Source organism: Amblyomma americanum, chromosome 6 (genome assembly GCF_052857255.1).
Source record: "Amblyomma americanum isolate KBUSLIRL-KWMA chromosome 6, ASM5285725v1, whole genome shotgun sequence".
Taxonomy (NCBI): Eukaryota; Metazoa; Arthropoda; class Arachnida; order Ixodida; family Ixodidae; genus Amblyomma; species Amblyomma americanum.
This window is the reverse complement of record NC_135502.1, coordinates 64,997,224-65,015,171: the sequence shown is the minus strand read 5'-3', so window position 1 is coordinate 65,015,171 and position 17,948 is coordinate 64,997,224.

Below are 17,948 nucleotides of genomic sequence, written 5' to 3'. Positions count from 1 at the left end.
ATTTCAGCGAATTTAGAATCTGTGGAACTTTCCTTGTAGTCATATAGCACAATGGTATCGCGAAGGCTTCTCTTAAATGTTTTTACAGTACTATGTTATGGATCTCATGCTCGAACTGAAGAATGGTTGGCGTAAGTTTTTACTCGTATTTAATGAATACAAGTATTCTACTTACTCGCGTCATAATTTTAGCTTCCAAGAATACTTCACTCTTACTTTTGAATTTTATTTGGTGTCCTACAGACAGAAAAATTTACGCCTTAGAATGCGTATACGGAAGTCAGTTTCTTGTTATCCGCCCTCTGCGACCAACGCGTAAAATGTAATGTTAGTTTACTGTGGCAAAATTCTTCCCTAAGTGGCGCACCGTGCGACGACTGTATGGATATGACCACATCTATGGAGTCATAATCATAGGAATGATTCTGATTTAGCATGGCTTCATGTGATGACGGTGTAAAAGAACAATGAACACCCTGCGGCAGCGGCTGCGGCAGAATAAAAAAAAAAGGGCGACAATGGGATGTGGCCCAATCAAGGTGATCGTGCAATGCGAGCAATGCGAGATCAATGCGAGCAGTTCAACCATCTAGGGCAGTGTATGCGCTAGTTGACTTTTTTTGGGGGACTTTTTTTCTTGCAAAAATCAATTAGCTTCCTCTACACAAGATGAGAAAGTGGAAGGCATCTGTCTCTGCGTAGCTTTATGTCGTATAATATTTCGACGCTTTTTTCGAAGAATTCATAAATTTTTAAGACTGAGTTAGACAACAGTATGTAAGATTTCATTAAAGTTGCAAACTGCTCCTTTCTTAAGAGTCTTTCAAGCCATTATCATATCTCTTGCTAGATACGCCGATAATGAAATGCACACACTCTAAAGAGAGCAAGACTCGATTACCTAGGTTTAAAAGTAATTGTTTAAGGTGGTCGAATTTACCTAAAATCCTACATTCGCCACGATTCCAATTTTAAAGTTGAGTGTTTGAAATTATTATTGAAAAAAGACGCAGCCCAACTTTGTCAAGCCTAGTATAATTTTCATTAAAAAAACTTAGCAAGCACACAATTTTTTCGCGCGATAATTTCCCGAACACCTAACACCACCGAAACTCAAATATTTGACGCGGAGTAATTGCGTGCGGAGAAAAAAAATCAGTTGTTAAAAAAAATCGGAGATTCGTTGCTCTAGTTGCAAAAGCTGAAGTTTACGTATTTGCCATGGAAATGAAGATATCATTCGGCGTAAAAGGATGGCACAATTTTAGAATATCCGTCTTTTATTTAAGTTTTCCTTAAGAACACAGATATTTAGAAGATCTCTATGCTTAAATTGAACCGCGTGGTGTTTTTCCGTCTGACTCTGTCAATACGGATGCAACAAAGTTAGAATGAAATGTAAGTTTTTCAAAAGGCGTGCTTAAATTAAATTCACTATAACAAAGGGCCTCACAAAATGACGAATGACGTCTTGCTTTCCGCATTCGGTGCTTTAAAATCGTTCGTATACGCCTTTCATTCCTGACTGAATTCAAAATACGTCGACTTTTGCCGCGATGTGCCGCACAACAGAGCACTCAACCGCGACGAGTAATTAGCATACTCACTGAGTTTACTTGTTTCCTTCGTTTCTGTAAAGCCCGACTGGTTCAATACCCAATCCATTTCCTTGTCGCGCAGCAGCTCGAGGAAATGAGCCTGCTTTCTAAGATGAAACAATCTGTTCTTTGTTGTGTGTCTGTGGGGGAGGCTCTGTCGCGAACGGCCCAACATTCAAGAAAAGGGTCCTTTCCAGCAATACGCAGAATGCGGTTCAGTCGGAGCGTGTATATAAACGGGAGCCCAAGTAATGCAGTCTGTCAATAACAGAAATGTTTTCATGAAATTAATCACTGCAGTCCTGAATTTCTTGCGTCTTCGGCGCTGTTTTGCTGTTTGCGTGCACTGAGTGGCTCAGGGAGACAAAAGCGTCACTGCGACATACTTATCAGAGTCAAGAAAAGTGGGGGCGGCATATGTAGTACCAGACGTAAGAGCTAAAAAAAGCAAGAACATCAGTTATTAGTTTTAGTACTTTGATAAAGCGGCACTGTTCCTAAGTTGGAGTCCTGGAAAAAGAGGATGTCGCGGCTTGAACAACTCTGCGTTCTAAAGAAAAAAAAACATAAATATCAGACGAATAAAACTTTTCTTTTGTTTATACCGGGTGTTTAAGTTAAGACTGAGCAGTAATTAAAATTTTTCTTATTTTTTTAAAGACATATTTGCTTTAGAAAACTAGTTTTCGCCTTGGTTGAGATCAAGAAAAATTCGAGACGTGCTCATAAGGTGTGCGCCGTCCGAGTAAGTCAGCTTGAGGATGCCGTACCTGGTTATATCAACGCATTTTAGCGGGCTAGTTGGTGATGAAGCATCATGAAATGAACAGCGCAATCTGAGACACATAAAGCAAGAGGAAAAAACCTGTGTTCGCCTTATTTTTTGTCCTAATGTGTGTGTCTCAGAATAGGCAGTACACTTCGCGATGGTTCGCTCCCTTGATTGTTGTGCATTTGATCCAACCTTTTCATACATGTTATTGTGCGCAGCAGTGGACGTCCTTTAAAATAAGGTTAATATCATTTGCATGATTTAGCGTGCATCAGAGGGCACTTGAATGATGCTCGCCTAGATGGACGCAGCATCGGCTGCTGTAGGAACGGTGCAAAAGCAACACGGCGCTCGGCAAGTGAATGAACGCTATCTTACAATGTCGCGTACTGTTTGAACTTCTGCGCATCTGTAGATATTTAAATTAAGTAATTAAGGTTTACGCCTCTATAGGAAATAAACTGTTGCATTTCATTTTGCCATCCCAAAATTGAAGGCGAATTTTGTTTTTATTGCAAAATCTACTTAATTAGATTCTTCTACACAAAACACGAAAGTGGGAGGCGCCTGTAGCTGCACAGCCTTATGGCGTATGAAATTCTGTTTCACATTCTTGGAAGTTCTGGTGAAAGAAGTCACAAATTTATTAAGACTGAGTTTATGATAGTACCGAGGCTTTCAATAAAGTTCTCCTTTCTTCAGAAGCTTTAAATCTTAAAATTAGCCCTCTCGAGGTGCGCCAATAATGACACGCTACGAAGAAATGCACGTATTTCAATGTGACCAAGCTCCACTCGCATAGATTTGAAAATAATATTCTAAGTGCTCCAAATTTATATAAAAATTTCTTATACAGTGATTCGAATTATGTTTTGGCATGGCGTTTCAATACCTAATCTCTATCCTTATCGCCCATTCAGCTGGTGGAAATTAGCCTGCTCTGCTGAAAACAACCCATTCTTTCTTGTGCATTAGTAAAGGCGGTTCTGTCATGAGCTGCCCGGCTTTTAAGCAAAAGGTTAATTCCTACATTACAAAGAATGCTACATTGACGGAGCATGTACATAAACGAGGGCGCAAGTAATGCAGTTTCTCACTAACACAGATGTTTCCATAAAATGGACACTGCAGTGTAGAATTTCACAGGTCTTGCTGTTTGGTGTAGACTTAGTGCTTCAGAGGAATGATAGCACCAGTGTGACGTCTATGTCAGTGTCAAGAAAAAGTTTGGCACCATGAAGCTAACGACAGCTGCTTAGGCTACGAGCCATAAACGTCTAGTAAACAAAACTTTTCTTTTTTAGTTGGATGACATATACTTTACGTTTGTCACAAGAGTGACTGTTAAATAAAGATGTTTATTTCGACTAAAAAAATTTTCTTTCAAGCTTTCTTATAGTGCAGTTTTGGTTTGGTGAAGCTAAATCAGGGCACTAGCGTGCGGTATGGCGGAGTGGTGGTTTGGTTATAAGTAAATGTATCACTCACGGCGCTCATCTAAACCGCACCATGAACGAAGGCATGAGCGAAGACTTAATGGAGGAGAAAGAGAGGCACCATATTCGAGGGCGCGAAAATAATTTCGACGGCCTACAGACAGGCGAATTTTACACTGCGTCTTCATCGAAATTCCGCCCGCGGGCGAGGAATTCAATTTTGTGGCCTCGTGCAAAGCAGCCTGAGAAGCGTGGCGACTGAACCACAGCGGTGGGTGTGTTACAGCTCGGCGTGGAAGAACCTCTGGGTACAGAGTTTCGAAGCTGCGAGTTTCGGGCACTGCACTTCGGCGAAGCCAACAATTAAAAGTCTACTACGGCGCGTTTTCACTCTAATTTTGCTTACTCCTGTTGGGTTCTTCCATAATTTAATTTACTACCAGACCGTTTGCGAGGTGAGGACGAAGGATGAATAATTTTTTTTCTAACCCAGCTTAGACCTCGTGTGACATTACTTATCTTACAGAAACCTAGGTGTGCTCAGAAGTAACAGATGCCCATTATCTTACAGATAGTAATGCCCTGCTCAAAAATGACCATGTTTACTGGAGAACTGATCAAGCGCGTAGAGGAGATATATTGATGACATTGAGTACATGAATGCGGATCGCGAGAGCGATGGTGAAACCAGTGGTGAATGCATATAGACTGAGGTAATATTTGAGACATTTTTGATGTCATCTCTGAACTAATATCCGCAGATTATTTTCCACTAAAGTCGGAGTGCAGTGAATTCTTAAGTCACTTAAGCTGATTTATAATGATATAAAGTTTGAAAATAATATATTTGAAATATACCAAGATTTTAATCGTCTTCGCAAAATCTGGTCATTATTGAATACCGAGCTGTGTGTATCAGTTACGATAACAAAGTCCGAAAGGGTTGAAAATTGGGCGTCCTTGTCCTTGTCCTTATAGTGCCACAGCACTATGAACAAAGTCCGCTTAGTTTTTGCATTTATTCACTTCTGCGGGTTTATGTACTTCGACCGCTTTACTAACATAAGCTATAGCATGTTTTGATCTTACAATACAAACATTCTTGATCAGTGCTCAGGATCCTGGGCAGGATCTTTATTAAAAAATGATAATTGCTCCCTCCCTTCTCAGTAATATTCTTGCCTTTTATGCCGCGTAAGGCGAGTGCACTGTTTGTTTACAACTATTCAGTGGTTCAGTACGATAGCATTTACCAGCTGGATAAACTTTTCCCTTGGTCCAAAGTGCTCGCTGAATATCATGTTGATTTTGCAGATTTTGCTTTGACTTAAATTTTGACTTAACTTGTCAGCGACGCTTTTGTAAATTATGGGAGTAAATTTTCAGGCATGGTTTTGTTCAGAGCAGAAGGACTTTTTGCCCAAGAAAAATCAACTTCTTGGGCTTAATAACAAGAGTGCATGCGAACTCTGGCATAAAAACTCAATTGCGTTCCCCTTTTTAGTCAAGGTCTTCTTGAGTCACGATAAAGATTTACATGAACGGCGCGTAGAGGAAAGCTGATCAGCATATTCCAAGCGTTTTGAAATTTCTCTAGCATGAGCACGCCTGCGTCGTGACGCCACCCATACCTCCGTATCTACAAACAAGCGATACCTGATCTTCTCTCAACATCTAAGCATACAGAGAACTCAATTGCTTCGTTATTTACCTTTTGCTAAATCTCTATCAGCCTTTTCGGGCAAAAGCAACCTTGCAAACCTGTTAGCTAATGCTGACTCTCTCATTCATTTCAGCTTCGATGGCCTCGCCGTAGCTGCATTGTGTACAGGCAAACTGTAGCCTAAGCATTCAGCTGGGATTGATGAAATCCATATATTTTTAAACGTGGTTATTAAGTGCGCGCAGTGGTTTCTTTCTCTATGTGCAGGACGGGGATTGCTCCACCTAAGCCACTTATTTGAATGAATGTCTGTCCGCAACTTCCCCTAAAACGAGCGTCTTGTCAAAACTAAATCTGCATTCTCATTTTTTTTGGGTGCCCTTAGGGTACACGATGTGAGAGAGGCCGTTCAATGACACTTTCACTTCCACCGTTTGCACATGAGTGTCTCACGCTCGTCACAAAAACGGGGACAGGTACAAAACTAATTATACAGATCGCTATCGACTGAAACATTGATGCACAGAGGTAAGGCGGCAGAATAAATATTGAGCAGACTTACCGGCGTGTAGGCGCGGTTGGTGCGCATACGATGCAGGAGAGTAGCTCTCTCGAGCGACAAGTCCCTTGTACCTAAAAATAGAAGTGCAGAGGCGGTTCAATTCAAGAAACAGTTTGCACCACCAGCTGCCTTGCATCTAAGCATACATTTTGAGTGTATCTTTCAATAGTGCTTTTTTCTCGCTCAGTGCGACATTTATATTTCCCACACATTTTCAAAAATGGCAATGCAGCTCTGGCGTCTGATATTCCCCCAGCATTCCTGATTTACGTTTTTTCCAAGGTTTTTGAACTGATAATAGAAGAATACTCTTTCTTTTACCCAGATTGAGCTACGTTTCTCAAGGAGCAGCAAGAATGATTTATTATGGAGTGCTTGCTAAACACTAAGCTAGGTAACTTTCTTAACTTTACCGAATTTATTGCACACACTTGAGGCCAGATCAAGTGTACTGATTTTGAAATTTTTCAAGACTTTTGGCAAACCTCATCACATTTTTATGCTAAAGAAACCGGAGCATTAGAGCCTTTATTTCATGCTCAGTAAATGTTTATGCAGCTATTTCTTTTCAAGAAAATTTTAGAGTTGCGAGGTCATGCTTTTCTGCCTATCGGTGTTTAAACCAAAAACTGAAAAAAAAGCTCGTTCTCACGCCGGAAAAGCGTGTCCCATTAAAGTTGTTCTTAAGAAAATTCCATTTTTTGTTCAAAAAACCGTGAACATGGTGTGCTTGTCACTCAGGAGCTCATTTTGAAACATCATGCTGCGTCTGTTTGTACCCGTAGCTTTAAGTTACTACTGATGATTTCTTGTTTGAATAGATACTTTCAGACTCTTGATGTAATAGTTAGCCCTTTTTTACTCATTTAAGACCGGAAATTGAATTTACTTTCGTTGCGTGGAACTAGTTTTCAGGCTTCGACGGTAAAATGCTTGAGAAAGCAGAGAAACGAGTGGTCAGGGCGATGCATGGCCTGTACTGTGGACGTAAGATCTATGTAGACTATGTGTTTCTCGTCTCACAGTTCAATCAATGGAACTACTGAGCGCCTGCATGTGTTATCGTGACGATGCTGTATTGTTTACTCAAGGTAGAATTGCCGTATCTGACTTTGTAAGCAACATTTACCTGCTTGTTCTGAGCACATTTATACGTCATTGTGATGTATTCGCTCCAGACAAGTGCCTTAAAGGTTCGGACATGCGGACGATGCCGTTGTTAGCTAAGTGGATAATATAGAGGGGAGTTTGTTTGGTTTCGCCTCTGTTTGTCTATCATTGGTACTCGGAAGTGCTTCAAGCCTCGATTCTTTTCACGCTCTTGAAATGTAGGTTCTTCATAATTGCACATGCTCATTGGTAATATTGTTGTCATGTCAACATCGTGCGCCAGTGTCAAGCCTCCGCAGCGTTTTTGTGCACCCAATAATGACAGAATGAATTGATAATTGCGCTGCGGATGCGTCGTTTCGACACGAATAGTCATCTATAGCACTATCATTGTCGTTTCGCAGTAATTTTTTTTTCAAGCTATGTTTATTGCCTCAGGGCATAAAGGTTATGAAATGAAAAATGAGTAAGATGCTTAAATAAATGAAAAAAGTTGGGCAAATCTAAAGAAATCAAGTAGTGAACGATGATATGGACCCTGTGCCCAGGCAATATAGGAATCCGAATTGTCTGGTGAGAGACCCGCCGCCACAAGGTGGCGAATTCTCGTCGGCTTCAGCGCCGGGCAAACCCAGAACAGGTGGTGGATATCCGCCTCACAGTCTCTGATCTTGCAGACTGGACACCCGGGGCGGGGATATAAATTTTTGAAATGCGGCCACTTGCGTGTCACAGCTGGAGTTAGGGCAACCCCAACCCGTGTCATCCGAAGCGCAACCTCCTCTGCACGGGTAAGACCACGGGGGAGGGGTACCGCACACGGAGGGATTAGAGCACGTGTGCGGCGCCGGAGGTGTTCCTTTCTTGTTAAAAGGAGGGTGGTGTCATCCAGAGTGAGGACCCGAGGCAAAGACGAGGTTGGGGTCGAAAGACGGGTCGCAGAATCTGCGCGGCTTTGTCACTCAGGAGGGCACGCGGGACACACTCAATACGGATTTGCTGCGAGATGCGTGCCGCTAGAAGATGGATGTCTTGGCAGTAACTGCTCCTCACTTGTATTATCTCGGCGCAGCAGCACAAACAATAAATGCTGCCTTAGAAAATAGTGTTGAGTTTTATTCGGTGCCTGCTTTCGGTCCTCCCGCAGAAAGGTTTTGTTCGCATCACGTCATCGGTGCAGTTCAATTATGTGTACAGCCACTGCACCATTGCCGGCGACGGCAACTACGGCTCCTGAAAAGTTGTGTCATCGTTCAGCGTCCTTTAAACTCAGCAGACAAGTGACATTTTATGTTTGTGCTACAAGCGGAAGGTCATTACTTGATAATTGAAGGAAACACACCAAGTAACAAGAAATGCGGTTTGCGAACTGCGAAAAATGACTGTTATGCAATAGCAAATCCAAAGAGAAGAAAGATATAATAACTGCACCAGAGAAGGTCATTTGTTTAAAGCTGTCAGTGAGGTTCGTTTCGTGCGGAAGAGCTATAGTGCTTTTAAACGACTACAAAAGCAAACAGCACGAGCAACATTCGTTAGGGCAGCGAGTGAAAGAAAAGATCAAGAGAAGTGCAGGTGCATGACGAAGAAGCTACGCCTCATCTCGCGAAGAGTTCAGACCCGTAGCTATTTGAGGCAGGCCTTCGGATGTCCAAAAGTACATAACAGAACGATGCTTTATCGATCGGCTCTTCTCATTCATAAGTGAACACCGTGAGCAACGTTTACAGCCACGGAAGTCTCATGCTGCACTTTGGAGCTCCGCCAGTAACGAGATGCATTTGTCGCACACATTTTCCATTCACACAAGCGGAAAATGACATGACTTCGTTAGCTTTCATGCTCTAGCGGACAAGATGGAGATGCCATATTTGCAAGCGATAAATATGGCGACAAGAACGGGCAAGAATATGTTACAGCGCCACACTTCTTATAGAACATACACATTTCAATATATATGCTCGTATGTACGCCAGTTCGTAAGAATAATGACCAAGCAAAAGCGCAAAAGTTCGGTCTTCAAAGCGAAGTTGCATAACACGGGTCACTGCTCAAATACTGCGCGAGCTTATTCTAGCGAAGGAAACTTGGAGCACTCCCACGGAGGTCAACGGCTGAATGAAACTACTGTGCTCTCTTTGGCTTCGCAAAGCTTTCACCCGTTACATCTGCTCGAATTAGAACCGCTTTGATTGCACCACCAAAACTTTCACCCTAAATACAGGTTCACTGGCCACCAGCGGTTTTTTTTTTTAAGTTTAGATTAATGCCCTTAGAGGTCTCCCTTGAACGAGGCTGCCTTCCCAATAAACGGCAGGATAGAGAATAAAATTAACCCGCTCCATTTTTTGCGGGGAGAGGGGAGGGGGGGGGGGGGGCTGGCAGAAGGTAGGTGGGCAGAAAGGGCAGACCGAACGAAGGCGATATTTGGAAATAGATGTTTACCATTTTCCTCCTCCGGCGCCGTATAATCGTGTTCAGGATGTCCCCGCAACGGCAGCATGACCTTGGTTCTCTTAGTTTTACACGGTGTGCTTTGTGTTCTGCTTGAGGAAGTCTGGTTCATAGTGGCTTGCGTTTACGAGAATGAAGGACATTATTCCTTTTGAAGGGTAACGACGGAGTGTGTTCATTTTATTTTTCATTTTGACGGCCTTCAGTGTGTTCTGTACGTGATAACCCAAATAAATTCAGAGACGTAACAACTGCCCAAATTTTCTGGCCACTGACAGGAAATGCGCGTTGGCGGGGTTGCTGTAGGATTGCAGAGGTCGACACGAAGCAAAATGCCCTTTTTTCTGCCTTTTCACGGAACGCAAATACGATTAACGTGAGCTGGTTGCCGTCTCGGAGCTCCCTCTGCTCAGTGGCCCAGCACCAAGTACGCTGCTCTTGCTTATGCTTTCTTTTCCTGTCTTTCGTGCACCATGTTTTAATGAGACGCGCTTTCTGCCTTTCAATACTGTCCACGCCCGCCTATGATAGCTGTCAATGCTCTATGAGCGCAGGGATCAATTTGGGAGCTCAGTCATTTATGCCGTACAGATTTTCCGCTTTGCACTTGTACTGGGGCCCGCCCCGGTGGCTCAATGGTTAGGGCGCTCGGCTACTGATCCGGAGTTCCCGGGTTCGAACTCGACCGCGGCGGCTGCGTTTTTATGGAGGCAAAACGCTAAGGCGCCCATGTGCTGTGCGATGTCAGTGCACGTTAAAGATCCCCAGGTGGTCGAAATCATTCCGGAGCCCTCTACTACGGCACCTCTTTCTTCCTTTCTTCTTTCACTCCCTTCTTTATCCCTTCCCTTACGGCGCGGTTCAGGTGTCCAAAGATATATGAGACAGATACTGCGCCATTTCCTTTCCCCAGAAACCAATTATTATTATTATTGCACTGGGCACTGTAAAACCAAGCTCACTAACATTTTGTTCTGTCCAAAGCTCTACAAAAGCTGCAATATTTCCCGCGCAGTGTGTAGGGTGGCGGCGGTATAATGCGATAGAGAGAGAAAATAAACATTTATTTGTAAAAAGGACTTTTGATGCAATACAGAGGCATACTGTTTTCCAGCACAGTAGTTTTTGTGTTCATTTTTGCCGTGAACTTAATTCTTTCAAGCGTTTTCTATGTTCACGCGGAAAAGTTGAGTAACGAAAAAGTACAAAATATATGGCGATTAGCTACGCCATGTCATTGATAGCCTCGAAACGAACACTAACTCAAGACAGAAGGTATAAAGTGTAAAAAAAATCAATGCGATAGACGCGGCAGAATGCGTTATCACTAGGCCTATTCTCTCTGGGTTTTTGTTATGTGTGCTTGTGTTTGTGATCTCCTTGTGCAACGAATGGTTGAACCAAAAACATTTTTAAAGGTCTCCCTCTACGCCGACCGCCGTCCACCCCTTCACTCTCTTTCTTTACCTTTATATTCTCTCCCCTGATAGACACTAGGAGGTCTTCCCTATCCACACTTTGCCACCCATCAGCCGACGTGTTCCATCCTCGCTTCGTCTTCCTTGCCCCAATTTCTCTCTCCCTCCTCCTCGTCTCTTCTAAAGTGGACAGTTGGAACGGTACACACCGGAGGTTTTTACACCTGCCCAGCGTGGTAGGCGCCATGTGGAGGCTTCGGATAAAACCACCGATGAACAGTTTTTTTCGAAATGAGGCCGCCAACGCGAATGCATTTGCTAATATAATATTGCTACTGTTAATGCAATATAGCTTTTGCTAATGTAAGATTGCTATTGCTAATACATTAACTTTAAACTTTAAGGACTGTGAACTCCCCCCTCCTCTATTCATGGCTTGTTGACCTCTGTGAATTTGCATTGCTTTTCGTTATCATTGTCTGTTTGTTGATAGCTTTTCTCATTATGAATTTCCTGTGCTATAAATTGTTGTTTCATGTGCGTATTTTGCTCCGAGCATATTTTATTCCTGTTTCTTTCTTTTCGTTTTTCATCCTGGCTACCTGGTGGATTTTATTTTGCACTGGATGGTTTTACTAGCCACGCGGCTACCGTTCCAAATATTTTTTTATGTGCTCCCTTTTACGTTCGAATAAATAATACATTGACTTTGGCCACTTATGCCTCCTAATTTTTAGTGGTTTCAGAATGACAAGCAGCATATAGAACATAGCACAACCTTGTTTTGCAGGATCGGGAACCTACCCTAAATAATGTGCCATCCTTACTAGATCGTTTCTCAAGAAGTTGGACTCTGTAGAGAGTTTTCCACATGCACCGCTTCTTAAAGATTTAAAGGCATTCATAACCTCATTCTTATGGTCATGCCTTCTACTTTCCTTGTTTCACGCTTTTGCATATTTCTACAATGCGGGACAGAACCTTCATGAACACAAAACTATGCTTGTGTAAGCACCTGGCGAAAGTTTTGAATAAAACAAATTTTTGTGGAAATTTTTTTTAGAGACGCCTAGTTTTGCTGCCATCCACCAAATTCAAAGGGGGGCCACATGTTCACAAAATTGTATCCGCAAGAAGTATCTGCCTCATAAGGGTAGCGGATCGGGCTAGTTGGTGCAGATTTGACATTTTCAGAAGCGCTAAAACACCGAGGACGCAGAGGGAACAGACAGGGACGAGCGCTACTTCCAACTCGTGTTGGAAGTAGCGCTCGTCCCTGTCTGTTCCCTCTGCGTCCTCGGTGTTTTAGCGCTTCTGAAAATATCAAATCTGCCTCACATATCGGCAGACACTTGAACCGCGCCGTAAGGAAAAGGATAAAGAACGAAGTGAAAGAAAGAAAATTAGAAACCTCAGATGCCGTCTCTTGGCGGCAGATACAGACGAAAACATTTCCAAACCTCCATATACTACATCTCATACAACCAACATTATACTCCGACACCTGTCCTTGGTGCCAGGCCCGCCCTACACTCTTCCACATTTCGTGGGGATGTGGGGCCAAACCAAACACTCTACAGACGGCGAACACGTCTTTTGAGCGCTGGTAAGCGCTGCTGACCAGTGATATTCTGGAGGATCAACAGACCCTCATACTACAGGTCCGTAGGGCAGCTCAAGCCAGTGCAGCCCTGGAATGAGGGCCCCACCCATAAGCTCGCCCAAATCTCCTTCACTTTAATAAAGTTTTTCTTCCTCCTCCTAACATGCAATGACATCGCACAGCACACGGGCGCATTAACGTTTCGCCTCCATCGAAAGCCAGCCGCCGTGGTACGGTTCGAACTCGGGAAATTCGGATCCCTAGCAGAGTGCTCCAACCACTGAGCCACCGCGGCGGGTAGGATTTATATATCTTTCTTTTGGTTTTTCAGCTTTGGTTTTGGGGAAAGGAAATCACGAAGTAACTGTCTCACATATCTCGGTGGACACCCGAACTGCGCCATAAGGAAAGAGATAAAGGAGGGAGTGAAAGAAGAAAGGAAGAAAAAGGTGCCGTGGTGGAGGTTTCCGGCATAATTTCGACCACTTGGGGATCTTTAACGTGCACTGACATCGCACAGCAGACGGGCGCCTTTTGCGTTTCGCTTCCATCGAAACGAGGCCGCTGCGGTCATGTTCGAGACCGGGTACTCCCGCTCAGTAGACGAGAGACTATTTCGGAAAGCATCTGTTCTTTGCGAGAAACGAAGCTTAATGATAATTTTTATAATCATTAAAAACTGCTGAGAACAGAGCACAAGTTTAATCCAATGCAGTCAAGGGAATCCCTCGCCATGGATAAAATATGTTATAGGCGAATAACTACTCATTAGCCCACTCGCCAAGCAGACTCATGCCACAACAATGGAAAGCTATACAGCGTTAATCATTCCCTTGAGTGGCCTGGGTCCTCTTTCAGTATCAGATCACAGAAACAGTCAGCCTCTACTTTAAATTTATGAATCATAGGGTGTCCTCATGGCACTGGCGGGGCAGTGGTGTCAGTGCCGTGGCTGGCGGCTGTTTGAAACAGAGCCACCTATGGGACTTTCGAGACCCGGGTTGCCCTTTCTGAGCACTCTTTCGTCACAAAATATTCAACTACTACTTGCCGTGGAGGGCATTTTGTTCACAATTTGGTGGGCCAGCTGCTTTTTCCGCGGTGGCCGCGTTTCGACGGGGGCGAAACGCAAAGGCGCCCGTGTGCTGTGCGATGTCAGTGCACGTTAAAGATCTCCCAGCCTATTCCAGCTGCTTTTTTGCTCACAAGATCGAGACAGGCGACGCCGCAAGATATTCTGCAGAGTGCTTCCATTGACGCAATTGCGTTAGAATATAGCTTGAAAGAAAGCTTCAATGGAATGAGAACAATCGACATCTAAGTGCCGTTCACGCATAAAATGTATAAGATATGAGTTCAACCCATTGCAGCCATTATGTAGTCCGCTTTTAATGCGAAAGCGGAGCTAGCATCATCCGGGAGGAAATTTCACGTCGGTTTAACTGGAGCCTTCAGCTCAAGCGAAGATCGCCATCCTCCACCTCACCTTTTAGCAGTGCGAGCTCTCAACCACTTCCTTACCACACACACTAGCCCCTATATACTAGATACCGCCTACAGGCTGCCACTCTGGATTCACCACCACACCCTCCAGAAGTTCCATCCATCACCATTCCACCCAAAGCTACTCATCACAAGCTCCACCCAGCACTGGCACGTCTACCTCCAACCTCCATAGGAGCTACGCTCACTGTAATCCCGCGCAGCAGCAGCCCGAAATAACGACGGCCAGGCGAATTCAAAGAAACACTGAGGAAGCCCGCTGATCCGCAGAAGCATAGCTCTGCCAGTGCGCAGATTTCAGTGCACATTGCAAGGTTGCAATGTGCACGCAGCCAAGGATGGAGAGTGTCAAAGTTCTAGTACAGTTCTGCCAAGGTTGCATTGTGTATATCTCAAGCCCAACTGCATTTTCAAAGCTGTGCATTTTCTGTGAACAGGCGCGTGCTTCAAGCACGCATAACGCCAGACAGCACTCCCATTCTGTGTCAACGTTGCTGCTTGGAAAACTCCGTTGTTCTCTTTGTTTGTCGCACTCAGGGTCGGCGCGGACCCGGGAGGATTCCTTTTTGCCTCACGTGTTCCGGAGTGCTTTCGGAGGCAACTTGAAAAGGCGAACCTACCGACTTCTGAAACGGAGCTTTCCAATACTATACGCGGGTGCATGTTTGCGCAAAACCGGCTCTAAAAAAAGCAGCAAAGACATCTGCAATCAGACAACGCAGTTTGTGAATATACCCTTCTCAGTCGACTTTTTCTTTTTAACTACTTAAAAACGTTACTTTTGAGAGGCGCGAAAGAGAGCTTCGCTGAGGCGGCAATATCTCATGCTGCAATAACAGAAGTTTTTGCTGTCGAGCAGGAAACACCTTTGCATCCATACAACTAGCCCGATAGAAATGCTTCGTCGGTGATTAGACTAAAAATGTTGTTGGTGTGCGGCCCCATTTTTTTCTTAGGAATGTAAAGCATTAATTATTGTTGTCGGCTTTAAAGCAAGTCCAATACAACCATATTCCGTGAACTCAAGCCATCTACTTAAACGTTTCGCCAGTATTACAATGTTTTATGGAAGAGATTTATAAACTTCCTTTAGGTATGTGGTATCTACCGCATCGTATTCGGCTGTAGAAATCTCCCATATTCAACTAGCGGCTAAGAAGAAATTTGATAAATTAACCTCTTATCAGGAGGGTCATTGCTTCTCTGAGGTGGATCATCGCAGTCCTTGGACTGAGGTGTGTACGGAAATGAAGTAGATGGTTTCTGAAGCAGGCAATGTCGGCAATAATAAAATCATCGCAAAAGTTTTTTGTGGCCAAAAGTATCTTCGCTCATCAACCTTCAACAATACTTCTGCATTTCACTTGAGGATAGGAAAACGGGTGCAATCATGTGGGAAAAATAAATCACCTAAAACATTGAAAAACCATTTCGTGTTGGCTGCCCTGTTCTCCGTGGCCGTGATGGTTTTAAAAATTAGAAAATATTCTTGTTAACAGGTATGCCTGTAATAAAGGATGTTGCTGTACGTCTATTAAAAACGCGCGGTTTTCTATGGCTAAAATTTATTGAGCTTGAGTGCCGACGGTATTCGGGTTTCCGAAATTATAAATATTAATACGCCTATTACTAACGCTCAGCTACAAATTTATGATTGTGAAGAAACGCCCAATTGAAATAGTTAAGGAGTTAGCTATTAGAAATTAATTAGCCCGCTTCGAGGTTGTTATGAATTACTCATTTTCTGATTCTCACCAAGAGTAATATTACAACATGTCAATTTTTATCTTTGTGCCTTGAAAAACATACTTCAGAGAATGTCTGGTGTGCTTCGTTAAAACGACCGGAATAATTGAGCTATGCTTTTTCAATGCGCTTGAAACTTTTGTCGTTCTTGCACCTTTACACAGCTGAGCCGCCATCAAGGAAAAGTAATTTGTAAAAGAAGATAATGCGCGGAAACATGGAGGGCACCATTAGTTGTAGCAATACGATGGCACAAAAACCTTGTTAGGAGCGTGCTAATCAAACTCAAGTGGCGCATTCCTCCACCTGCCATGGTTGGCAGGTGGCTGACTTTTCTGTGCACTAGCCTTGGCACGTGACAGTGTTTTTGCTGTGGCAGTTACCTCTCGTCTCTTCCACCTGACACCTAGAAGAAGAGAGAGGAATTTTGATCACTTTGTTACCTGCCAGCCGTGGCAGGTGGCAGGTCGCAGATGCCTCTTACGTGTACCACCCGTGGCAGGTGTACCACTGCTTTAGGTGGCATAGTGTAACATCGGCGTTTGATGCGGGGACATTGGGCTCTTGTACTGTCGCTTATAAAATTCAGTAGGCCTTCTTTATGATGCTATTGTTTTTTTTTTACAGCAACCAAAAAACAAACAAACAAATCGCGGAGCGGAAGCTACCAGCGGCTTGAAAAAGCGTTACTTCGTGGCAGCAAATAGCTGGTTTGAGTATACCGTGCTTCACGTTAGCTCTGAAAGAATACGTTTTCGTTAACGTTCTTCATATGTTCCACATATTTCCCTATCACTTCAGTTCCCGCAAGCTTTAATTTGACAACTAAGGTCGCTTAACTACTGTTTCACCGGTAAGGGTTCAGCAGATAATAAGCACGGCAAAGAAATCTCGTAGCCCTCATGCAATGAATACCTTGGCGCAGTAGTATATTTAGATAAATTCAGTTCCTGACATGCCGCCGTATTCATCGTGTTTAAAGAAATGTCGAAGGATAAATAGGGAAATGCTTGAAATCTTTTATTGGGTGTTTTTACTCACAGGAAATTCAGCCTCAAATGTAAACGAACACAACGAAAATGACGTAATCACTTCTCACTCTACCCTTTTCAGGAGCACTTAAATAAAAGAACTCCAGGTAATGGCTGGTGCTGCAGGAATCACCATTGATAAGAGGACAGAAGAAAGGATGCTCGCATTACGCGACCAACACGCAGAATTGACAAACGCGAAGCAAAAAAACGGGTTGCGTTTCCGAGGGTCAGCCAAAAAGAAACTTCTAACACGGGCTGAAAGAGAGCAAGATCCAAAGTGTTTAGCAAAGATCGATTAGGTTTCCCAAGGTACGGGAAAAGAATTGGGAAACGTTTTTTTCGACGAAATGAGCTTTGCAAAATGCAAAATCAATGGCCGACTTTCGAATACACGTCGCTGTAATCATCGAATAGTGAGTTGTTTAAGGACCCCTAGAGAAATCGCGCTCAGGCTTTGGGAATTGAACTCGAAAATATATTCAGAGTCAGAATGAGTACCCATTATTGTTTGGAAGTTCGGAGTAGCCTGTGGTGCTTGTGAGTGTGAATAATCAGTGAATAAATCTTAACAATGGCTAGCACTCAAAATTTTCTTAGGGAGCGAGCTACATTGACAATTGGATAGAGCACGAAGAGCAAAAGAATTTTTTTTTATTCCAACCAACAAAAAGATGCCCACAGAATTGTTGTGTCAGTAGCTAGCTAATAGTTTCAGGAGCTAAAGAAGCAAAACAATATTCACGCCAGTAGCCTAAAGATATATTGTTTTTCTCTGGAAGTAATTTCTTTTTCTGTGCCTCTCTCATGTCTTCAAAGAACTGAACTGTAAGAACTAAATTTTTTCCTACATAATTCTTGTTGTTTTCTGGAATTTCGCGCTCTATATACTCTCCCTTCCCCGGGCCCCACGATGAGTCACGGAAGGGCTGCGCAGTTTTAGCACCTATTAACGCTCCTCCTCCCCTCATGCACCCTAGCTTTAAACCTGCAAGTGTAAAATGGCTTAGGCGCATTAAGGATTTTCATACTTCTAAGCTAAACGCTAGATA